Below are 26,680 nucleotides of genomic sequence, written 5' to 3' on the forward strand. Positions count from 1 at the left end.
TCTCTGTATATATATATATATATATATATATATATATATATATATATATATATATATATATATATATATATATATATATATATATATATATATATATATATATATATATATATATATATATATATATATACTTGTATCATTCATCACTTTGATATATGAAAAAGATTAACTTTCAATTCTCATAAAATCTATATATTTTAATTAAGTATCTTATGTTGGTTAATATCATATGAATTTCAATCGTTGTAGATCATTTCCATTTAATTCAAAGATATGAAAGGCACTTAAGAAAATCAAAAGAGGTACTGGGTAGGTGTCGATTAATTATTGCATATAGAGATGTCCTCGAAGTAGAGATACAAAAAAAAAAAAAAAAAAAAAAAAAAAAAAAAAAAAAAAAAAAAACTAAGAAAAATATAAAGTTGCGGAAATTTTTTGAATTCTAACAATAAAATTAACCATTTTGTATTTATTTATTAATTCATGTAACATCTATTGCAATATAATATAAGCTTTCATTTATTAAAATTTAAAGCCAAAAGCTTAACTGAATATTCAAATATGTAAAGCCATTTGGGCCATCTTTACACACACATCCAAGAAAAAAACATTTTTTTTACTGATTCTGGAACGATATTCTATTTCGAAAAAAAATAAAAATAAATCTGGAACTTCAAGAACAAGTCCAAAATACAAAGAACAATTTCGGAATTACAAGAAAAAAATTGTTTTTTTTACTTAAAATTAACAAAAAGTTAAATTAACATAGTAATGTAAATTATATCCAATATTAGTGCATCAAGTTAGACATTTTATTAAAAAACGATGACATCAAACATTTCAAAACGTAGCAATTAGAATACCAAAAAACAATAAAAAGATTTTTTTAGAAAATTAAAAAATAATTAAATAAATAAATACTCCGAAATATGAACAGTACTCCAGTACTAGACATTTTGGATAAAGTGATTATTTTTCAAAAACTAAAAAAATATTTATTTTATTTGAAAACCTCATTTATAATGGTTAGATTATCTAATTGGGTTATTGGCATAAAAACCCTACAAACTTTCAGTTCTGTCCTTAATTGGTCATCGAACTTTTTTTTGACCATATGAGGTCATTTATGTACGTTAATAATGTTTTAGAAAGGTATTTTGTTGATTCTTTAGAAGATGTCTATAACGTCCCAAAAATAAGATCCAAATTTTTTTCATTTCTAGATTAATAAATAGTAAATTATATCATTGTTATAAAACCATGGTAAACAAATTGTATCAATACATCATCAATCATCAGAGTAAATTACAAAATACGGAATCGAGTGGTGTGTGCTCGGCAATCATCCTGGACACTTCCCTTTAGAACCACAAGTACTTGAAACATAAACTGAAAACCGTAAGCACAAAGCTTAGTAAGTTTCCCAAAATACCACATATCATACATAAACAAACACATAATGTCCCTCACCTAAATGAGTGTATCAGGCCCCGGCCACATACCATTTGGTTTATGTTATTGGAATGGGTGGCCCTTAACATTTGTATGAAAGACCCGGAGGTGGCTCCTAGCAAAACTGTACGTAAGACCAGAGTTCGGACTCTGGCAGTTAAGTAGATGGTTAGTTATAGATTGTATGCTAGTTGTCTTTGTGATGTTTGCATAAAAGACCAAGAGGTGGCTCCTCACACTTTTATGTAAGGCCTAGGGTTTTGGCCCCTGGCCTAGCAAGAAAAGACCATGATACGACTTGTAGCATAATGGCAAGACTATGATTGGCACTTATCACATCCTATTGCATGTTTGATATGTCTGATATGTACGACTCGTATGTTATGTATGGTGTGTAGTATTTTGGGAAACTTACTAAGCGTTGTGCTTACTAATGTTGTTTATTGTTTCAGGTACTTCCAGTTCGAAAGGGAAGGGTTCGGTTTGATCGCAGCGCATACACCCACATTTTCCGAAACCTTGAGATTTTGGGGTTGTACACTGATAATTGTTTTTATTATAAAATATCTTCAAGTGTTTGAGTAAATGATAAATGGATGTTTTTGTTGTTTTAAAAATGAAAATTTTACCTTCATATTTTGGGGTGTTACAAGAAGAATGACAAAATGAGCCTGATGAAGCACAGTTGAAGAATCTTCTCGCAGGGTTTTTCCACTCCAAGACTCGCGTAGCTTCGCAGGAGATTTACTGTCACAGCTACAAGGCTCGTCAGGCACGGGATCATCAACGATTTCCAGATTTCATGACCTTCTTGACGGGATGATCCTTGTGAAGACATGGTAGCCAGAGCTGAAACGTTAAGATTGTAAAAGGGGAAAGAAGTGTGACTTCTGGTTTCGAGACATCCCTCTCTTAAATAGAAAGTGAGGTGTCACCCAAGTCATCAACTCTTACCTATGTGGAGTTAGTTTTTATCCACCTATCATTTATATAAACATAAGATGTAACGACACGTGACAAACTACCATTTTAAAACATTATTAACGTACTTAAATGACCTCAGAGAGTCAAAAAAAAAGTTTGATGACCAATTAAGGACAAAAGAGAAAGTTTGTAGGCCTACTTAATTTCCATTCATTTTAGCTATCTTTTGAGATATCATCATTTTTGAAAATAGGTCCCTTCAAATACTTTTGGAGTTCCCGAAAAACTTTTTTTTGAAAAAGTATTCCTAAACATTTTGAGTTAAAAAAAAAAACGTATTTCAAAACTCACTAGGTTTCGATTTTGCTTTTTTTTTTTTGTTTTATAATTTCAAAATATTTCCTACCCCTCCTCACAACTCACATTAACAAACATAGTAAAAATAAAATTTTAAAAAGGAAGAAAGGTACCATGCCCCATTTCTGCTGTGTAGTTTTCAGCGAAGGAAAGCTAAAAGAAATCAGATTTTTACCAATGAAAAACACCCAACCACAGCTGCATTTTTTGGGTCATTTCCATTGCAACCACAAAGAAATTATAATAAGAGCTTTCTCCTCCCTTCTTGTGCATTCTTCACATGGAAAACATCAAGTACCAAGCAAGCAAATTAAGGAAGAGCGTTAGGTATTTTCTATTGATTAAAAAATGAATCCCATCGAACCAAGTGATGTGTTATTTGCAATTGGTCTTTTCTTGAAATCTATAACATTGCAAAGGTTAATGATTTGATAATAGAAAAAATTGTTCGTAAATATGAATTATTTATATTTTTGGGTTATCTTTTGTCAATCAATGGATGAATTGATTATGTTGAAAAATCGTGTTAAAAATGTTACAAAAAGATCAAAAAGGTTCCATTGCCGGGAATCGAACCCGGGTCTCCTGGGTGAAAGCCAGATATCCTAACCGCTGGACGACAATGGATTGATGTCTTCTACAGGCATTTCAATTACTAATCCTTGGTTAACCTGTCAATAGAAGCTGTTTGATTAACCAAAAGTAAAAAACTGACAACTGCTCTTTCGTACGTTTATTTGTTTACCCTTTTCTGACACCAACTAATCGGTTGGTGTTTCAGGTTAGATCAAGTCCCGAGAACAAGAACAAACATTCTTAGCATCTTGTTGTTTGATAAGGTCATACAATGACAAAGGTTTTTTCTAATTGTCCTCCCTCGATTAACAATATATTTTCGATATGTGTTAAGTCTAGTTATTTGTATTTACAAATAACGTTCCATTTACATCTATGAGAAGATTGGGTCATTGGTAGTGTTGCTTTGGATAACATTTCTGTTATCTTTAGAATCTTGTGATAGTAAGATGATTGGGATGATGTGCATGTGAACCCGTTCTTAATACAATACAACAAATATAAGTAACTAGGCAGGGTTTTCATGCCCTTCTCTTAATCTAGGTTTTGTTACTCAACCTTTTCATATTGTAAAAAAATGAGTAACTAGCCTATATATTGACTTGATCTTTTTTTTTTTGTACCTTAGTTTGACTTCCCTTAGGCCCCACTGTCACTGGTTACGTAATACTGCTTTTGACATGCATTGGATGTGGTAAAAGTCGATGATAAGTTTTGGTCTTAATGATGTCAAACAAGTATCAAATGGCTTGTAGTGTTACTTACTGTTAATGTTTCCAAGATAATATCAAACTCCATATGTAGTCAAAAGATAAGCATAACACAAACAATACACTAAGCCAGGTTTTAATATAGCATTTATAAAAAAACAAACATTTGACAACTTAACAACTGTATTTGAAAATTAAACATAGGACAATGGCTTAAATTTATAAAACTATGAACTTTTAGAGGAATCCCATAAAAGGAAACCTCTCCAAAAATAAATGTATGCCACTTAATGTAACAAACACACGGTATTCTTTAGTAAAAGGCGAAAGAATAGGTCGCTATGTGCTTATTACATGGCTGCATGATTTTACTATAGCTGTGGAGGACCCTTTTTATACGACTATTTAGATTACAAGTTTGCATTGACCTAACGATGTGGGATGCAACTGTATGCTCTTTTCTTCCCTCATTCATGCCTAACTATTAATTCCCTTCAAACCTCCTGTTTTTAACTGTGTTATATCCCCTGCATGATAACAAAAACCAATTGCAAATGAGTAAAAATGGATGATGAATATGTTTATTAAAATTTGGTCTTTCTTGAAATCCATTATGCTGCGAAGGTTTTCGTTTGATCATAACAGAAAAAGATTGTTTGTAAACATGAATTAAATAGATGCTTTTCATTATCTTTTTACATTTGGATCGAATAAATTGGATTATGCTCAGAAGATTGTTCGACATACGTGTTTATAAAAGGGTTTTAACAAAGTTTATTTTGTAATAACATTAATAGGTAAAAGAAATTCCATTGCCATGAATCGAACCCTGGTCAATAGACAAGACATCGAAGCTGTTTGATTTACGAAAAATGTCAATCGCAGTTCATACTGTAAGTTTGATAGTCACCAGCAACAGTTCTTGCATGTGTTTTTTTGAAATTACTTGTTTACCCTTTTCTTGAATAACAGACATTTTTATCATCTTGTTGTTTGGTAGAAGACTCATGATATGGGATCTTAGTAGGTATGTTCTTGAAAACCTTTGGATTTTTAGTTTTTACATAGGATTAACAATTAGCAAACCACAAACCACATAGTTACCTTCATATGCTCGTGTCTTGAATGAATTTTCCAATAAATGTCCTCAATGACAGAATAAGTCACAACAGAGTCGTGGAATATTTGTCTTTAGTTTCAAAATGATTTTACAGCTATGTTCCTCTAACAAGAACTTGGATAACTTAAAACTAACGATTGCTAGAGGCATCCCAAAAAGAGACACCTCTCCAAAAATAGGCATATGCCACTTAATGTGAAGAACACACGGTATTCTTTAGTAAAAGGCGAAAGAATAGTTCGCTTTGTGTTCATCACATGGCTGCTTGGTTTCTAAAGTATGGTAAAGGGCCTTCTTTATAGAGTTTATTTAAGTTGTAGAATTCCATTTAACCAGCGATGTGGTAATGCAAGTTGACACTCTTTTCTTTCTTGATGCATGTGTTCATTAAAAATCTGCGAAGGTTTTGATTTGATGAAAAAAAATAAAATAAAATAAAAAAATTGTAATATGAATTCAATTGATGTTTTGGATATAACATTTGGGATTGGATATAACACAGCAAAAAGTTCCATTGCCGGGAATCGAACCCGGGTCTCCTGGGTGAAAGCCAGATATCCTAACCGCTGGACGACAATGGATTTGTGTTCTCTTTACGTCTTTCATTTAATTGTTGTGTAAAGGAGCCAATAAAAGACTGTGAAGCTGTTTGATTTACATAAACCGACAACTACTCTTCATACAATATTTGATAGTCACGAGTAAGAGTCCTTGCATATGATTTTGGAAACTACCTTTTACCTCCTTTTCTAACAACAACCAATCTATTGGTGTTTTAGGTTGGATGGAGTTCGAAGAATAAATTTCTAGCATCTTGTATTCTTGTTGATATGGGATCTTAGTAGGTTTGTTCTTGAAAACGTTTAATATTTTTAGTTTTTATTTAGGATTAAGGTTATAGAATGAGTGAATGACAACATTTTTTCCATTTCACCAATTCTTTTTCCATATGTTATAAGTCAAGTCATTGTACTCACAAAGAATGTTTCACTTGAATTGGTAGTTAACGTGTTGACCTGTTTAACCGCTAAGTTTTTATGACATGATATGTATTTGACAGATCAATAAATGGAGCATGTCATGGAACAGCAATGTACCTTTAACTAAGCTTAAGTGTGTTGACGTGACATATACAAATGTGATTCCTCTAAAAATTTGAATTTAATGCTAGTCTAAGTACTCACACCTACTACTGTACTTTTAAATATATATTTTTCATTCCAAACGGAACTTGAACCCTAGACATCTTTCTGTCAACTCCTAATAAATGTTGATCAAATGCCCTTTCGTTTTGCATTTTAACCTTTGTTGGCAAAACAAAAAAAAATAATTTGCATCCATATATGAATATAATTACATAGAACTAATAATATTTATTAATCGACTCCCTAGTCCAAAATAAATGATACTACGTTGGAATCAACTAAAAAATAGTAAAAAAGTTGAGGGGGGCTTGGGAATTTAATATATTTTTTGTTTTTAAATAATATGTGTGTACATTTTTTTAAAATAAATATTTAAGAGTTTTAAGAGTTATTTGAAATACAAGAGTGGCATGGAGCAAATGTTAGAGGATGCTATAGATGGGCCATTGGGGTTGCTCTTTGTCCATGGTGGGCATATTAGTAAAGTTTTTAGATTTCACATGGAACCCATCTGAATGCATATCAACCCAATCTCAAAACAAAGAGAAGAAATATAAAAGTTTTCTTGACTCTTTCCTATTATATGTTTTGTTACTCGATCGTTTCATCTTGTATATAAAAGAGTAACTAGGTTACATTTTTTGATACGATTTTTTTTTTTAGCTTAGTTAGTCTTTCCTTACGGATTTGAGTAACAAATAAATAGTTATCAATTGGACAATATAAACTTATAACTATCAATTGTTAGAGGCATCCGAAAAGAGAATACCTCCACAAAAATAGGCATATGTCACTTGCTGCAACAAGTACACGGTATTTCAAACTCTACTTTTCCATTTCCTTTGCATTGTTGGAATGAAGTACTTATTTCTTCTCCATAATTATGATGACTTTGTCATTATAATAAATGAAATTTGATGTTTTTAGTTATGGGCAAATTAAATGGTGTCCAAATTCAAAATTTCAAATCAAGTCCCATGTGATGCAAGTGTGGAGATGGATTTTTCATATAGATATACGATTTTTGATAAAAATTTGTTTAAGTTGAACAACTTTTGATCTCTTTTACACATGTGAAAGATCAACCCACATACCCCTCCACCCCATGTTGTATTCTAGTGTCTTGCATAACTTTTCCACCAAATGAAGAAAATATCAATGTCCACAATCACAAAATATGTTACATAGAGTCGATGTCCAGTAATTTACAACACCTTTCCAAACAAGTATCATTTGTTTTTGCCTTTTCATTTGTTTAAGTGTCCCTTTAACTATTTTACTTATATATATCATCCTATTGTCATTTCTATACTGCACAGTAGATGAAATGGAAAGAAATGAGACTGTGATGCTCTAAATGCACAAAGAGTAGAAAGTATATTGCTATTTTTTGCATTTATAACCATCTCATACACTTTCATGTAGTTTAAACATTCAGTACCTAGAATCAAGATCAGCATCTATAAAACTTTATTGCTATTTCTTCATTTTATATATAAATACCAAAAACCAATATACGTAACTAATTTAGGTTGGATTAGATACAAAATTTAGCAATGTAGTTTTGTTGATTTGTTCATTATGGCATCTTACTTCAAAGCTGGGTTTTAATATCAAGAATTTGAAAATCTTAACACTAATAATTAGTGGAGGCATTCCAAAAAAACACCTCTCCAAAAATAAGAGTACGCCATCCTGATATGAAGAACACACGGTATTCTTTAGTAAAAGGCGAAAGAATAGTTCGCTTTGTGCTCATCACATGGCTGCATGATTTGATTAGGATGGTGAAGGGCATTATTTATAGAGCTTAATTGTTTCAATGGTAGATTTTCATTCAACCATCGATGTGGGAATGTAGCAATTCTTCTTTATTATGGATTATTATGTTATGATGACTTTCACTTTGTATTAATAGTAAATGAAATTAAAGTTGGTGTTTTAGTTAGAAGCAAATGGTATCCTTAATCCAAATTCAATCTTTTCAATTTGTAGTTGTTAAAATACAACACCTTTCTCAAATGTCATTTGCTGTGTGCCTGTAGCTTTCATTCACAAACCAACTTTCAAAGATTCTCTATAAATTCCCCATTGATTTATATAAAAACTCTTTCATAACCCATAAAATGTCTAACGTGATGTTATGAACTTAATGGAAACAAGATTAGATTTCTTATTAAGTTATGGGTTGATAATTAAAGTGAGCTAAATAGATAATGATGTCTTAATGGATAAAGTGTTGCTAATATAAATATCGGTTTTTTTTTGCACCCAATGCACTAAATTTGAATAAATGACTATTATACCCTTCTACATAAAAATGGCGTACATTATCACAATAAATAATTTTCAAAATTTAAATAAATTAAAAAATAACATCGTAATTATGCAAAAGACATTTTGGAATGAAACTCATCCATTAAATTTCTAAGACTTATTTGAAGAATAAGATAATTACTTAGACCTACATATATAATAGCTCATGTCCGTTTGTAGTTTATATGATAAGTATAAAAGATAAACCATGTTTTAGATGAGGAAAGTTGATGTGATATATATGAAGATACTATCAATTTTAGTGAGTATGAAGAAGTATATATATAGGGTTAGGATTAAATGCGAATGATATATATTGTGTGAGTGTATGGTATGACAAGTTTTTGACCATTAGATTTAAATGTGTATATGGCTAAGATTATATGGTATATCATAATTACAATGGAACACAACACACATAAACATTTCTTTTTAATAAGAAATTAAAAATAATTATTATAAAGACATAATTTATATTTTGATTAATTCTCAATAAGGAATGTATTGAATGAATTTCTGTAACCGATTGCAACCACATTTAATTTTTGTAAAAAGAGAAGATTAATATTATCCGTGCGTTCTTTAAAAATACGATATAATATATTCTGCATATTTAAATTCTTTAAGAATAACTTCATTATTTAGCATGATTAAATTTTCTAATACCATCAATTGGAGTATATTCTTTTAGAATGAGTGCTACCTTCGTTATTGTATTTCAATTTTGTTTATTATTGTTTGTGTATTCTTTAAGAATATGGTATAGTACAACATATATTATCGAAAATAATAGTTTGAATAAAAAAGTCTGTAACATGATTAATTTGTTATAATTGAAGAATTCTTTGAGAATTCAATAATTCTTAAAGAATACAAGATCTAAAATTATTTATGTTTCAACTTTTTGGATCAATATCCATTAATAGTGACCACAACTAATATTCTTTAAGAATAATATTAACATTCTAGAAAAAAAAATTAAGTGCAAATGGTTTGAAGAATAATTGAACATGGTCTATACAATCAAAAACAGTAGTTAATAAATAACAAAAAAGTAATTAGTATTTTTGCATGTTTGTAACCGAAACCATGATTTAAGGAAAATATACGACTTCATTTTTTGGTTAGTAAATAATTATATCTAAACTTCCAAAATTACCTTTTACTTATTTAATTAATCATTTATTGTTTTTCTAAATTTTCATTGGTTCACACATTCACATAATAATTAAGGTTTATATATGAACCTAACTCTCTCTCTCTCTCTCTCTCTATATATATATATATATATATATATATATATATATATATATATATATATATATATATATAGAGAGAGAGAGAGAGAGAGATCTCCCTGATTTGGTGGAACATGATTTGTTTTAGGGGCAATTACGGAAAATATAATATCAAATCATGTATTGAATTTAAAGGACATGATTTTCCTAACTTAATCCGCTAGGTTAATTTTTTAGCATTAAGTAGAAAAAAAAACTAATATAGCTTAATAGCTTAACCCATTAATTAAGTTTTTTATACATTAAGACCTTTAAGTAGACCTGACAATTCGTGTATTTGTGTCATGAAAACGTATCCACCACGAATTTCACACGATACGATTACATGATGAGAAATAAGTTTTATCTCAATTTTTAAGATATATTCGTGTCGTGTATTCGTGTTGTGTCGTGTCTCTCACAAATTCGTGTATTCGTGTCTCAATTTGTCAGGTCTACCTTTAAGTCAAAAAGAAACAACACATAAATCCAGCCTGATATATAGGAGCCCTCTTTTTAATTTAATGCATACAACATGACTTAATAGGTTAAGCGGATATAACTAAGTAGCATTTATCCATTACGACACCCCTTTTCTGACAAGTTGTGCATAATTTAATCAAGTTGAAGTTTGTTGACAAGGCATCTACTAAAATCTTGAGCCAAAACCTAAGATCATTTTGCATTTAGCTTCACTTTGTAGTTACCTTTACATGCAAAAACAAAAAGAATCTACATCTATATATGATTACATATATAACAACCAATGAAACTTGTTAATCAACTTCATTGTCCTAAATGGGTACTGCTATGTTGAATCAACTAAAAATAAAGTTTAGCAGGGAATTTAAAATATATGTAGTTTTATTCTTAACTTAAAATATAGGTATGAGCTTTTAATAAATGTCGTTAAAAGTTTTGATGATTATTTGAAATGTAGGATTGGCATGGAGCAAACACTCAATGACTCGAAAGATGGGTCCCACCACAGTTGCTCTTGATCCATGGTGGGTAATGATGGGTTTTGAGCATTCTAACACTTCCTAAGTGTACATGCAACCCTAATAACCTTGGATCTATGTTTGTCTAATTTGTCATGCAAAGTTGAATTCCAAGGTTATATTCCTATCTAGCATACATGGGGAACAATTTTAACATAAAGTATAGATAGAATAACTTACCTTGTTGTTGCTTGTGTTCCTTGAAACCTTGTGAGCCTAGCACCCCAAGTGTGATGCCTCAAATGCTTCACACAACACCAAATGCTCTTGGAAGAACTTATGAGAGAACACACACTCTTCAAAATCGGCCAAGCCCTCTATTACTTAGTGTAACCGATTTGGGAGGAGATCATGTTACTTATATAGTGTTGACACATCTAGGGTTAAACCCTAATGTGTCATGACTCTTCATTTCCATGACCCATGGGTTTGTAACTCCCATGGAGCATCCATGGAACATCCTATGGGTGGAACCCAACTTGATGATCCATGGAGCCTTTTAGCCCACTATACAAGATATGGATGATTTACTTAATCAACCCATATATTTAATTAGTTATCTTTTGATCACTTAATTAATTCTAAATTAATTCTTGATCAAACTAATCAAATAATATTATTAATATATTAGAACTTATAATATATTAATAATCTCCAAGTGTTATTTCTCTCATTTAGTCTATCCAATTGCATGGTGCCATGCAACCCAAATGGACCATGCCGGGTCGGGTCAAGTACATACCAGAAATAGTTATGGACTTAGACACCTTATCCAACAGTCTCCCACTTGGATAAGTTTAGTAACTATTACTGCAAGTATGACTTCAGGAACCGATCGGCAATCGTAGCTCTTTACAAGGTTTCTCGAAACTTGAGAAGATGATGGTACGCCATTTAAGATAAGTGATCATATAATCCTCCGTTCTGGATATCAGTCGGACAAATACATGGAACAATGTCTTACTTATTGTCCAACATTTGTTTCCCGATTTCCGATTTGTTTGACAAAGAACTTCATTGAACACATCAATTTAGTTCTGACCGGGCCCGGTGCATAGGTCAAAACAAAATCATCGAGGGGCCCAGATATCAGCTTCTAATCCAAGAAGGAACAGATAAACTTTGACTCATATGTTTGTTCTACTACTCATTGAATTACACACAAGAGCACGATTTTATAACATCGAGTTACCAATGCGTTTTTCGTACAATCAATGCATAACCAACTCGTAAGTAACAAATCATATCTCTAGGTTTAAAGACTTATATGATATTACCGTCTCACGATCACTCGAGATAGAATTCCATGAAGTGATTCCAGTGAGCGTGGGTTGAGTCCAATGCTCAGAACTTATGAGCACTCATGATTGTTGTAGCCTTGTCCCAGACCTCTACAACCAACCATGACAGTCTTGATTCATACCTACTTCCGACATATGACCGACTGTGGAGGTTTGAATAATATGTTATACCAAACAAAATTATTCTGGAAGTCAAAACATGCAAAAGAAATATAGTAAACGATCGACAAGAGATAGCAACACTTTACTCATAAATAAAACACTTTTATTCATCATCAAATGTCAATTACACTTTACAAATTTCAAGATTATCTAACTACTAAATCTAATATCATCCTTCAGCCCTATGCTCCGAGCATGTTGGAGATGCTTAACCCGAGTCAGTCCCTTCGTGAGGGGATCTGCCGGATTCTCATCTGATGATACCCTCTTTGCCACGAGGATTCCTTCTTCGATCCGATGTCTGATGAAATGGTATTTTCTGTCGATGTGTCTGGATCTCCCGTGATCCCTTGGTTCCTTGGCTAAGGCAACAACACTTTCACTATCACAGAAAATTTCCATCGGCTCTTTAATAGCTGGTACAACTCCAAGGTCTCCAATGAAGTTCCTCAGCATAACGCCTCCTTTGCCGCTTCGCTAGCTGCAATATACTCTGATTCACAAGTAGAATCTGCCACTGTCTCTTGCTTGGAACTCTTCCAAGAAATTGCTCCTCCATTTAGGGTAAAGACCCAGCCCGACTGAGAGCGGAAGTTATCCCTATCAGTCTGGAAGCTAGCATCACTATACCCTACAACTCTCAAGTCATCACTCCCACCGAGGGTAAGGACCCAGTCCTTAGTCCTTCGTAGGTACTTGAGAATAGTCTCTACCGCAGTCCAGTGTGCCTTGCCAGGGTTCCCCTGAAACCTGCTAACCATGCTCAAGGCAAAGGCTATATCAGGTCGAGTACACGTCATAGCGTACATGATCGAACCTACAGCCGAAGCATAAGGTATTCGACTCATTTCTGCTATCTCAGCCTCAGTGCTAGGGCTTTGTGTCTTACTCAACTTGGCGCTACTCTGGATGGGCAACTCTCCTTTCTTGGAGTCTTGCATTCTGAATCTCTTCAGAATCTTCTCCAAGTAGGTACTTTGACTAAGTCCAATTAGTCTTTTACTCCGATCTCTCAAGATTCTTATCCCCAAAATATAGGCAGCTTCACCAAGGTCCTTCATAGCGAAACACTTTCCAAGCCAGGACTTTACTTCCTGCAGGGTTGGAATATCGTTTCCTATGAGTAGTATGTCATCCACATACAATACCAAAAAGCTAAATATACTCCCACTAGCCTTGACATATACACAAGATTCATCTTCACTCCTAGAAAAGCCAAATTCCTTGACCTTTTCATCAAAGCAAAGATTCCATCTGCGAGGTGCTTGCTTTAATCCATAAATGGATTTCTCAAGCTTACACACTCTATTGGGGTACTCGTTACTGACAAAACCCTCTGGCTGACTCATGTAAACATCTTCAGCTAACTTCCCATTAAGGAAAGCGGTTTTGACATCCATTTGCCAAATTTCATAGTCATGAAATGCGGCTATGGCTAACAGAACCCGAATAGACTTAATCTTGGCTACCGGAGAAAAGGTCTCATCATAATCCACTCCAGGAATTTGAGAGAAGCCCTTTGCAACCAGTCTAGCCTTATAAGTGTGTACTTTACCATCCATGTCGGTCTTCTTCTTGAAAACCCATTTGCACCCTACAGTCTTTCGACCTGGTACATTCTCAACCAAGTTCCAAACTTGATTGTCATACATGGATTGTATCTCGCTATCCATAGCCTCTTTCCATTTGGCAGACTCGGGGCCCGCCATGGCTTCCTCGTAGCTGTTAGGGTCATCTTGACTTACTAGTGTCTCATCACTAATAAGTGTCTCACCTTCTGCAGTAATATGGAATCCATAGTAATACTCAGGTGCACTCCTAACTCTCGTGGAACGCCTCAGAGGTACAGATTCGTCAATTGGCTCAACAGGAGTTTCCTCCTCAAGTTGAGGGCTAGAGTTTGAAGTTCCTTCACCACTTGACTCTTGAATTTCTTCAAGATCAACTTGCCTCCCACTGTCTCCTTGGCTTATAAACTCTCTTTCTCGAAAGACTCCTCTTCTTGCTACAAAGACCACATTGTCACTAGGTCTGTAGAAGAGGTAACCAAAGGATTGCTGTGGGTAGCCGATGAAAATACACCTCTCGCTTCGGGGTTCGAGCTTATCATGAGTCTCACGTCTCACGAAAGCCTCGCATCCCCAAATCTTGATGTGGTCTAGTTTAGGTACTTTACCAGTCCACATCTCGTGAGGAGTTTTGGCAACTTTCTTTGTAGGGACTAGATTAAGGATATGGGCGGCAGTCTCTAAGGCATACCCCCAGAATGAGATTGGTAGCGAAGCTCGACTCATCATGGAACGAACCATGTCCAACAAGGTTCGATTACGCCTCTCAGACACACCATTCAACTGCGGTGTCCTGGGAGGTGTCAATTGTGAGACAATCCCACATTCCTTTAGATAGTCGAGGAACTCTGAACTAAGATACTCACCACCTCGATCGGATCGAAGCATCTTAATGTTCCTGCCCAATTGATTCTCGACTTCCTGTTTAAATTCCTTAAACTTCTCGAAAGTCTCTGACTTATGCTTGATTAAGTAGACATATCCATATCTACTGTAATCATCGGTAAAAGTCAAATAATAACGATTAGCATCCCTTGTGGCATGTTTGAATGGTCCACACACATCCGTGTGTATAAGGTCCAAAAAACCTTCACCCCTTTCACACGAGCCTGTGAAGGGTGACTTTGTCATTTTTCCAAGTAAGCATGATTCGCAACTATCATTTGACTTTAGGTCAAACGACTCCAAGACTCCATCCTTTTGGAGTTGGCCTATGCGTTTCTTGCTTATATGTCCAAGACGACAATGCCATAATGATGCTTTATCCAAGTTATTATTATTAGTAGAATCAATACACAAAACATTATTTCCTAAGTTATCTACAATAGATACAGCTTCATACACACCATCACAAGGTAATGCTTTAAAATAAAGAACATTATTAAAGAAAGCATTAATCGAACCAACTTCATTATCAAACGAAAAGGTGAAACCTTGTTTGTACAATGCATGAAAGGAAATAATATTTCTTGCCATTTCTGGCGAATAACAACATTTATTCAAATCTAAATTTAACCCACTACTTAGCGATAAAGTATAAACTCCAATCTTGGTGACAGGTGTAACTTTCCTATTCCCCATGATTAAGTTTATTCTTCCTTGCTCCACATTCTCACTTCTTCCTAGTCCCTGCAAGTCACAACAAATATGAATACTGTAACCTGTATCAAGGACCCAAGATTTCGAATGGGGTGAGTTATTAGAAATGATAGTGTAAATACCTGCATGGTTGGGTTTGACTTTCCCATCCTTCACATCTTGCTGGTACTTTGGGCAGTTCCGCTTCCAATGAGATTTTTCATGGCAATAGAAGCATTCAGCCTCTTTTGGGTCAGAAGAAGGAGTAATGAAACCTTTCTTGGTTCCACTTGAAGAAGAGCCATCAAGGGTCCAAGCCTTGGTACCCTTTGAAGATCTCTTTCTCTTCCTCCCTCGACTTTGCCCGATTGCCAAGACCGGAGTTGAGTCTGGAGTAGGAGTGATAGCAACCGACTTCCCCTTAAGACCTGTTTCTGTGGTCTTGAGAAGTCCCTGAAGTTTGCTGAGGGTGACCTCTTCCTTGTTCATGTGATATGTCATGCGGAATTGATCATAGCACGATGGTAAGGAGTGCAAAATGATATCTATTGCAAGCTCCTCAGGGAAGTTCACATTGAGCTTCAGCAAACGATCCACATACCTTTGCATTTTCTGCATGTGGCTCGTGACGGACTCTCCGTCCTTCATCATGGTTGTTATCATGGAGCAGATGACTTCGTACCTCTCTTGTCGTGCACTTTGATGGTATCTTTCCATCAAATCTTGATGCATTTCATAAAGGGTAGAAGTCTTCATAAGACTTTTGGAGTTCAGCTGTCATGGTGGCTAACATGATGCAAGCCACCTTGGTTGCATCTCTTTCATGAGTATGAAAGTCAGCGATCTCCTGGGGAGTTGCAGTGGACTCGTCAATTTCCTTAAGCTCCTTGTCAAGGACATATTCTTTGTCCTCGTAGCGGGTAATCATCCTGATGTTTCTGATCCATTTGTTGAAGTTGGATCCATCAAAGGTGACTTTCCCACATAGACTCATAAGAGTAAAGGAGCCATTAGGATTCGAGCCAGAAGCATTAGTTGAAGACATCTGAAAAAGAAGAACAAGTTTAGTTTAGATTTAAGAGAATCCTTAATAAAACACCCAAATGTAATATTAAGGCTAGGATCCAATCACAATATAATATAACTTAGAAGAGGTATGCCGTAATCTAAGCTATACCATATTTGAAAGGTAGGTGAATGACGATTCACCAATTTCCACCATGAAAACCGAAATATTAAATATTTAGTTTTTATTGGTTTTAGAAATTCCTAGATTCTTTGAGATCCAATGAACTTTTCAAAGGCATGTTTCAATCTCGGGAGTGCCCTCCAGGTTTTGTGACTGGGATGCCGAGGATCACAAAACGAGGTGTGAAGTAACCATGCAAATCGCTTGGTACCCTTAAAGTTTATCACTCAATCGATGTGCCGGTAAACCACACACGCTCCACCGATACTATAATAAACCTTAAGTCACCCTTTACCTACCTTGTTAAGTCCAAGTTAGTGTGCCGGTTAACCACACACGCTCCACCAACGACTCAGACAAAGTGTAAAGTGTAATTTCATGGATTAGCACCTTATTCACATTTTTCCTAAAGTAACTAAGATTGGGAATTTAATAAAACGTCTAGTTACTTTATTATATTCATCATACTTTGAATGAGAATTTATAAGTTCTTGTCTTACCCGTTCGGCTAACGACCCTCCACCAGTCAAGCAAGCGGTGGGTGAGAATATTCACCCATTAAGTCACCATTTTATAGGCAACAACCTTATACCCACCTTATAGACCGGCTTCGTGAATGAGGCGTACTAGCGGTAAGACGACTTTATTCTTATACATATATATATAATTATTAAATTATCATAATATAAGTATAAGGGTTGAATTTTAACTTTTAAAATTCTAGGGGTTGGAACTAAAGTTTTAACTTAACTTTACTTGTTCCAAAACTTGAGGGCAAGTTTTGTAACTTTCAAAACTTTTCATTTCTTGTAACTTATGAGTTTAATAGAGTCATAAAATGAAGACTCTTCATTTTTTATAACTCTTGTGTTTTCTTAATGGTTTTAACTCAAGTGTGACTCTTGGTTTTCCATAACTTAAGGATAAGTTATGGACTCCATTAAAACACATTATGATCAAGAATTAAACTACCAAATAGGTTACAAATAATTCCTATGATCATCTAAAACATCATAAGAACAAGAACATGAGTATGAACACAATAAAAAATTACATAAAACTTTGTAATTTTTGATAACTAGTTGTTGTAAATGAATTAGCAAGACATTACACCACCAAAAACAAGTTTACATTTACTAAAACAGTTTAGGGTAATGTTTCTAATTCATTTTTCCAGCAACTGAATCGAAATTCTGCACTCATTCGACCCTACTCGCCGAGTGCATGAACATGACTCGCCGAGTTGGTTGAAGATACACATGGACTCGACGAGTCCCCCCTATAGACTCGACGAGTCCATTCGCAGACAGCAAATTTCCGATTCTGTTTTCAACTTTTAAGCACAAATAAGAACAAACAAGCCTAGGCTCTGATACCACTGATGGGTTTTGAGCATTCTAACACTTCCTAAGTGTACATGCAACCCTAATAACCTTGGATCTATGTTTGTCTAATTTGTCATGCAAAGTTGAATTCCAAGGTTATATTCCTATCTAGCATACATGGGGAACAATTTTAACATAAGGTATAGATAGAATAACTTACCTTGTTGTTGCTTGTGTTCCTTGAAACCTTGTGAGCCTAGCACCCCAAGTGTGATGCCTCAAATGCTTCACACAACACCAAATGCTCTTGGAAGAACTTATGAGAGAACACACACTCTTCAAAATCGGCCAAGCCCTCTATTACTTAGTGTAACCGATTTGGGAGGAGATCATGTTACTTATATAGTGTTGACACATCTAGGGTTAAACCCTAATGTGTCATGACTCTTCATTTCCATGACCCATGGGTTTGTAACTCCCATGGAGCATCCATGGAACATCCTATGGGTGGAACCCAACTTGATGATCCATGGAGCCTTTTAGCCCACTATACAAGATATGGATGATTTACTTAATCAACCCATATATTTAATTAGTTATCTTTTGATCACTTAATTAATTCTAAATTAATTCTTGATCAAACTAATCAAATAATATTATTAATATATTAGAACTTATAATATATTAATAATCTCCAAGTGTTATTTCTCTCATTTAGTCTATCCAATTGCATGGTGCCATGCAACCCAAATGGACCATGCCGGGTCGGGTCAAGTACATACCAGAAATAGTTATGGACTTAGACACCTTATCCAACAGGTAATTGGTTATATTATTAAAGTTCAAGATTTATGTGAAGATTAGATCATTGCTAGTGTTGCTTCAGATAACATTCTTCAAATATGGTAGATGGTTGAAAACATCTACCATGATAAGATGATTGGGTTGATCTGAATGCATGTCAAACTCAATCTCAAAACAGGGACAACAAATATTACTTAGTTCGCAAGGTTTTATTGCCCTTAGCTTAATCTATCTAGGATTTGTTACTCAACATTTTAATCGTGTAAATATATGAGTAACTAGTTTACTTACGTTGAGTCAATTCAGTTCACATGGCTTCTTTATTTCATTAGTCAGGTGGAGGGCCATATTTATATATACACGTATTTTTCAAACTCTACATTTCCATTTCTCTTGCAATGTAGGAATGTAGTAGTACTTCTTTCTTCTCCATGATATGATGACTTTGTCTTAATACAAATGAAAGTTGGTGTTTTTAGTTATGGGCAAATGGTTTCGAATACAAAAAATTTCAAATTGATTTTAGATTTAATGGTAACACAATTTCGCCGACAAGTGAAACTTGATTGTCTCAAGGATGATCGATTCCTCTTATCGAGTTCAGTGTGATGCAAGTGTGGATAAATATTTTTCACAAAGATATACAATTTCCATTAGAATTTGTTTAAGTTGAAGTGTCGAACAACTTTTGATCACTTTTATCCATGTGAATTAAAGATCAACCCACATATCCCTCTACCCTAGTTGTATATTGAATATTTATGTTGGTTTCTAATAACTTTTTTCTGGCTTTTAATCTAGGAGAATCTTGATGTATTTAAGCAAATCATATCGTGTTTGTATAATATTTGGCAAACCACAAACAGTTACCTTCATATGCTAATACCTTGCATGAATTTTCCAATAAATGAAGAAAATATTAATGTCCATAATCACGTAACATGTCATTAGAGGCTAATAATATATCTTTAGAGTAAATTACATCTTCAGTTTCAAAATGTTTTTACAACTGAGTTTCAATATCAAGAATTTGGACAACTTAGAACTGTTAATTTTTGGAGGCATTCCAGAATAGAAACACCTCTCCAAAAATAGGCATATGCCATGTAATGTAACAAGCACACGATATTCTTTAGTAAAAGGCGAACGAATAGTTCATTGTGTGGTTATTACACGACTGCATGATTATATTAGGTTGTTGTAAGGTCTTCTTTATAGAGCTTATTAATTTAAATTGTAGATTTCTGTTCTAGTAGGGATGTGGGAATGCAAATAGATAGTCATTTCTTCTTCTATGCATACATTTGGGATTTAGTTATTAATACTTCTACCTACTGATAAATTGGATTATGCTGAAAAGCTCGATAAAGTACATATGTGTTAAAAGAGTTACTTACTTGAAACATAAAAAAAAAAATCGTCCATTTGCAGGGAATCGAACTCGGGTCTCCTTGGGTGCAAGCCAGATATCCTTGATTACACATGTGTTACCCTTTTTCTACAAGTTGTGTGATAACTTAATCTAATAAAAATTTGAACCAAAACCTAAGCTCATTTTGCTTTTAGCCTCACTTAGTAGTTACCCTTATAGGCAAAACAAAAGGAATCTACAATCTTTATATAATTACATAACAACCAATGAAACTTGTTAACCAACTCCATTGTCCTAAACGAGTAATGCTATGTTGAGTCAACTAAAAAAGAGTAAAACAGTCTAGTGATTGATTGGGAATTTAAAACATATATAGTTTTATTCTTTATATAAAAATATGGGTATGGGTTTTTTTTAATAAATTTTGTTAAAATTTTGAGAAATACAAGATTGGCATGGACATGATACGTAGTATTGGACATTATAGAAACATGTCGTACTGCTTTTGACATACATTGAACCATACACGGATCAACGACACAAAATATGCAATTTTTTTCCCACACACACACAAAAAAAAAAAAAAAAAAAAGAACGAGATGGGGCAAAACCTCGATCTCGATCTCTTGTCTGCACAAAAGACATGAATGTCTATATTGTCATTATTGAAAATAGCTTCTATGGCATACCCGAGTTAATTATAAAATGGTTTCATGACCCATTTTATGACATGAATGTCTATATTGTCATTATTGAAAATAGCTTCTATGGCGTACCCGAGTTAATTATAAAATGGTTTCACGACCCATTTTATGTCAAAGAAGTATCAAATGGCTTGTAGTGTTTATAAATTCTGAGACATTATCAAACTTCATCTTTATCCAATACATTGGTAAAACACAACCTATTTTGCAAACAAGCATTCGGGATACAAATTTACATTTTCAAATGCACAATAGCAACTTAAAATTTAAAATGTTAGAAGCATCCCAAAAATGGGATGCCTCTCCAAAAATAGGTGTATGCCATTTAATGTGACGAGCACACGGTATTCTTTAGTAAAAGGCGAAAGAATAGTTCGCTTTGTGCTCATCACATGGCTGCATGGATTCAAATGAATGGTGAATGCCTTCTTTATAGAGCTTAATTGTTTCAATGGTAGATTTCCATTTAACTAGCGATGTGGGAATGCAATTGAAACTCTATTGACTTTACTCGCTGACTCTTTCCCATCAAACTTCCCGTAGTCCCTGCAATGGCCTGTATGCTAAAGGTAAACCAATTAATAAGAGGTTGGGTTGGCTTAGGTTCACTTAATCACTTGGTAAATTTTTTGTTCCAAAGACAGGAAAACTAAGTGATCACTAAAATCCAAGGATGAATGTGTTTATGAAATCAGAAAAGTTTTTACATTTTCTTGATTTTATCTAATATGTCATTACATTTTTTTAGACTAATATAATTTGATTTTTTTGTTGAAGTCATTATTTACCTACTAAAATTGGTTAGCAAGCTACAAATGATTACTATCCGGTCATGTTGAAAAGAGTATAGTTCAAAAGAGTCCATTGTCCTCTCCAAAACAATCCAAAATAGTCCCCCATGATACACCCTCAAATGAAAAAAAAAACAATCATTTTATCAATGTTTTTTTTAAAAAAAAAAATTGCAATGACTCACAAATAGCACGATAGCCCCTTGAATTTTGGGATATATATAAAGAAACAGGAACCAATCGTGTGTAGAAGACATGATTCTTTGTTTGATTACCAAAATATAGCTAAGATTTTGATTTGACGAAAGATAAAAAAAATGTTTTTAAAAATAAAAATTCTTTCAATGTTTTGGGATATTATTATTACATTTGCGCTTGAATTAATATTACTTCTCTCAATGGATAGAATGAATAAATATTAAAAAAAAAAAAAAAGGAAAGTACATGCGAAAAAGTTCCATTGTCGGGAATCGAACCCGGGTCTCTTGGGTGAAGGCAAACATCCTAACCGCTTTGTGTGAATTTCCTCGGGCCCAAAACCCGGCCTGTTTTGGGATTTTTTTTTTTTTTTTTTTTGCCTTTTCATTTGTTTAAATGTCCTTGTAATTATTTTACTAATATATCATCCTACCTTCATTTCTATAATGCACCTATACATGAAATGGAAAGAAATTAGAGTATTATTGCTCTAATGCATAAATAAATGAAAGTAGTTTGCTACTTTTTGCAGTTATAATCATCCGAGACACTTTTCTACAATTTAAATATATTCAATATCTAGAACCAAGATCTCCATCTATAAAAGTTTATATAAATACATAAAACTAACATAAGTGTTTAGTTTAGGATGGATTAGATGCAGAAAAGCAATGTAGTTTCATCGATTTGTTTTTTATAGCATCTTATTTTCAATTTTTCCTCAACATAGACAGCTCAAGTTTATAATTACATACCTCAAAGCTAGTTATCACTATCAAGAATTTGAAAATCTTAATACTAATAATTGATGGAGGCATTCCAAAAAAGAACACCTCTCCAAAAATAGGAGTATGCCACTTTATATGAAGAACACACGGTATTCTTTAGTAAAAGGCGAAAGAATAGTTCGCTTTGTGCTCATCACATGGCTGCATGATTTCAAAAAGATATTGAAGGGTCTTCTTTATAGAGCTTGTTTAAGCTGTAGATTTCCATTCAACTAGAGATGTGGGAATGTAGCAATATTTGTTTATTTGCCATTATTATATTATGATCACTTTGTGTTAATAGTAAATGAAAGTTGGTGTTTTAGTTAGAAGCAAATGGTCCTCCAGCTACTATGATAAAGAAATCGATGTTGCAAGAATCTTTAATGGTTAAACAAATGAAAAATCAATCAATGTTACTAATCAATTACCAATCTCTTCAATCTGTAGTTGTTGAAATACAAAACCTTTCTCAAATGGCCTTTGCTGTGAACTTAATGGAAACAAGACTAAATCCATTAAGACACCCTTTTGACTCCTTTACCCTTATCTTCTTCTTTCTCTCTCCCACAACCACACAATCTCTTATCAATTTCATATCATGTGCCTAAACTTGTTTAATATATTTTTTCTGTTAAATCCTGTTTGCAATGCTCAGATTATTATTTTTCCAAAATTAAACTTCTGTATAAGTTTGTAGGGAAAAGGTGTAGTTAACCTTTATTACAGTTGGATTTTTAGTATGATAATCACATAAACTGTGCAAACTTGCATAATTTTCTTTTGAATTATTAAATAATATGTTTATTTTAATATGTATATAGCTTTACGGCTATATAGTTTGTTTAATCTATAACGAATATCTGAAGTTAGTTTTATTATTTTAACTTTTTTTTACAACAAGTGAAATATATTTAAACTAGCAAAAAGCTACAAAATTACAAAAAAGTAGCTACAAAAATGTTATTAAGCCAATCAACCGAGATGTCCCAAATGCCCCATGTTCCAGTTCCGAATTTTGTTTATTATTATTATTATTATTATTATTATTATTATTATTATCTGGTTTATTTTCGGGAGATTTAGTTTTTTTTATTATTTAAGGTTTATTTTCGTTTGTTTTGTATCCTGTCATTATCATAAAATGGGTAAAACCTTAAAAAAACATGAACCCATCGTGTGTAGAAGATACGATTCCTTTTTTAATTGTTTGATAGAGAAAAAAAAAAAATGTTTGTAATTTGTAAATATATAAAATTTGTTTTTACATTTGGGCTTTAATTAATATTACTTCTGTAAATGGATAAATTAAATTAGGCTGAAAAAAAAAGAACAGAAAAAGTTTCATTGCCGGGAATCGAACCCGGGTCTCCTGGGTGAAAGCCAGATATCCTAACCGCTGGACGACAATGGATTGATGTTTTGCTTAGGTATTTTCTAATATTTATAATATTATTATTACTCTGAAAGTAGAAATCTTATGTCATTTTAGGTTTACTCTAAAAATTCACTTTATCGCAAAAAATCTCTTTCCTCTTAAAATAAGATACCAAGATCAATTTCGTCAATCACTTAAAAATAACTTAAAAATAGGAAAAGTAACTTTTGCAACACTAGCAAAACTCCTCAAATGGGTTAAAAGTTAAAACTCAAAACTATTGTTTATTGATATTTTTAGTAACGAAAAACTTTTTATACTATGCTTATTGTATAGATGATTAATTAGTAGCTAAATATTTTATTTCACCTATATATACAAGTAGTCAAAACTAGCAATTCCCAGTCACCACAGAGAAAGACTAAAACCGATACCAATTTTTTTTATAACGAAATTCAAGATGTTATAAAATATCTTTTTGGGTTTCCTTTTAGAACTATAGATTGTTTAGCTTGAAAATAACTCACTATGTTAACTATATGTGAGTTTTTCATAAATAATTTCACAAGAAACTCCAATAGTAGCCACTTAAGAGGGTATTTAGGATTACTTATCGAATTCATTTTGTGAACTTTTGTTTTTTTTTTTTTAAATCAAAAGTTTAAAAAGATGTTTGACAATTCCAAAAGTTATTTTAGATGGACTTTTTTACAAGAATAGAAAAAAAAGTTGTTTTAAAAATCAATAATTAATGATTTTTGGTGACTTTTGATTTTTTGGTTTTTACCCCTTTAAAAGTTAATCTCCACGTTAATTTTTTTTAAGTCATAAATCAAAAAAAGTCTTTCTATCAAAAGCACTTTTTACATTAAAAAACAATCACAAACACCCCCTAAATATCTTGGACACAAAAAAACAAAAGGCCATAAACCACATTTATATTAAAATTGTTCAAATTCTTAGACCTTCAAGTATTTACTCATGGGGGGGGGGGGGGGGGGGGGTAGTGACAATATGACAAAAAAATCCATGTGGGTAGCAGGGGTAACCAATGTTTAGAAACATGGGTTGACCCAACCAGTCAAACTGATTGGATCATGACCTGGTGAATAAGTTGATTCAAATGGAAGCAGGTATTTACCTATTTATAACTACAAATATTCTCCATGATGCTTGTTCTTTTAAGTTTAATTAAGTGTTTTAGTTATGTTTGTAAATATCTTCTCGTGAACATCTTATTGTTGATATTCTTATGACAATCAAATCGTTCTCAATAATGTGTGTGTGCAAGGGTGGAACACAAGACCTCAAACTAGGGGCCGAAACATAATTTCCTATTCATTTTGTTAACAAGCCATAAGGAGTTTTAATATTATAAAACCTTTTTATACATAAAAATTACAGTTACAATAATTAAAAATTCAATATATTGAACAAACTCTAACTACAATGTATTTAAATACCACCTTAAATGATATGTATTATGAAAATAAAAACAACAATTAACATTAACATAAAATTATGTAACATATCAAAATATTTTACATAAATAAAGTAACAAACAGGTAGGTTAAAAGCATACAACACATACTTCAATAACTTATGAGGTGGGCAGTAGAGAAAAAAAAAAGTGGGTACGAACATAATCGAGGTGGTGACAGGCTGAGAGAAGGCACTAACCACAACGAGTAAAGTGAGGACTAAGGAAGTGCAACAATGACTTTTACGATAGATCGACTGATAGAGAAGCGACAAGGAGAGGAGAGCCAGAAAGGCATAGTTCTCCGACGTCCACTGCTTTTTCAGTTTTTTCAATCATCTCATATTTTACAATTTTATCAAATTGATTTCACGTTTAACACCAATGTGGTAGTGGATTTTATATTTGAACTTTTCTAATTTATTGTGTTATTTCTACTATTTCATGATGCACCTCCCTTTATTTTTGGAATTTATGGAACTTCATATGCTATATTCTAGGGTTGAACAAATTTATTCGATCGGGTTGCAATTATTTTCCCATAAATTTCTTGGGCTAAAATTACACCTATAATTTAAAATAAACAATCCTTTTTAGATGAAACTAGTAATTTGATGAACAAAAATTAGTTGTTTTTGGGTACTCTGTTTAATTTATCAATTTGTCAAGCTAATTGTTGTAGAATTTGCTTTATAATAATAAATTACATTGTGTTTACTAGGCTTCTAAGAGGTAGAGAAGAAATGGTTCCCCGTCTAACGGTTTTACCAATATGGGTGGCGAACTTAAATATATTTTAAGTTCTTGGAGAGCATCTTCATGTTCTTCTATGGCCTTCCTAAGTGGTCTGCCTTTATGTTTATATATATATATATATATATATATATATATATATATATATATATATATATATATATATATCATTTTTTGAGATAGGAATGGGCTTTTTTACTGAAAAACTATCACACCCTCGAACCAGGATGACGGAAACGTTTGGGGCGGATGACGTCATTGCATAGTATATCATAACAACTGAATATAAAATGAAGCATAGCAATTCAAATCATAATACATTTAGAAATACATGGTTACATAGTTTTACACATCGTGCTTGTTCAAAAGTTACACAATAATGACTCATAAATAATATTCCATAATTACAAAAAAATCCATGTGGGTAGTAGG

At 33.0% G+C, this 26,680-nt stretch overlaps 9 non-coding genes across 9 annotated transcripts; all 9 read right to left on the reverse strand.

Moving 5' to 3' along the window:
* Positions 1-3,288: 3,288 nt before the first annotated feature.
* TRNAE-UUC (transfer RNA glutamic acid (anticodon UUC)) lies at positions 3,289-3,360 on the reverse strand. Its single transcript has one exon. It is a non-coding gene; the product is annotated as a tRNA-Glu (tRNA).
* Positions 3,361-4,262: 902 nt separating this feature from the next.
* On the reverse strand, positions 4,263-4,379 carry LOC145018963 (U5 spliceosomal RNA). Its single transcript, XR_013667289.1, has one exon. It is a non-coding gene; the product is annotated as a U5 spliceosomal RNA (small nuclear RNA).
* A 905-nt stretch (positions 4,380-5,284) lies between these two features.
* LOC145018961 (U5 spliceosomal RNA) lies at positions 5,285-5,402 on the reverse strand. Its single transcript, XR_013667286.1, has one exon. It is a non-coding gene; the product is annotated as a U5 spliceosomal RNA (small nuclear RNA).
* A 246-nt stretch (positions 5,403-5,648) lies between these two features.
* Positions 5,649-5,720, reverse strand: TRNAE-UUC (transfer RNA glutamic acid (anticodon UUC)). The gene has a single exon. It is a non-coding gene; the product is annotated as a tRNA-Glu (tRNA).
* A 2,214-nt stretch (positions 5,721-7,934) lies between these two features.
* LOC145018964 (U5 spliceosomal RNA) lies at positions 7,935-8,052 on the reverse strand. The gene has a single exon (XR_013667290.1). It is a non-coding gene; the product is annotated as a U5 spliceosomal RNA (small nuclear RNA).
* An 11,814-nt stretch (positions 8,053-19,866) lies between these two features.
* LOC145018967 (U5 spliceosomal RNA) lies at positions 19,867-19,984 on the reverse strand. The gene has a single exon (XR_013667292.1). It is a non-coding gene; the product is annotated as a U5 spliceosomal RNA (small nuclear RNA).
* A 1,176-nt stretch (positions 19,985-21,160) lies between these two features.
* LOC145018959 (U5 spliceosomal RNA) lies at positions 21,161-21,279 on the reverse strand. The gene has a single exon (XR_013667284.1). It is a non-coding gene; the product is annotated as a U5 spliceosomal RNA (small nuclear RNA).
* Positions 21,280-22,683: 1,404 nt separating this feature from the next.
* LOC145018960 (U5 spliceosomal RNA) lies at positions 22,684-22,801 on the reverse strand. The gene has a single exon (XR_013667285.1). It is a non-coding gene; the product is annotated as a U5 spliceosomal RNA (small nuclear RNA).
* A 1,178-nt stretch (positions 22,802-23,979) lies between these two features.
* Positions 23,980-24,051, reverse strand: TRNAE-UUC (transfer RNA glutamic acid (anticodon UUC)). Its single transcript has one exon. It is a non-coding gene; the product is annotated as a tRNA-Glu (tRNA).
* Positions 24,052-26,680: the final 2,629 nt, after the last annotated feature.

Source organism: Lactuca saligna, chromosome 9, assembly GCF_052625555.1.
Source record: "Lactuca saligna cultivar CGN05327 chromosome 9, ASM5262555v1, whole genome shotgun sequence".
Lineage (NCBI taxonomy): Eukaryota > Viridiplantae > Streptophyta > Magnoliopsida > Asterales > Asteraceae > Lactuca > Lactuca saligna.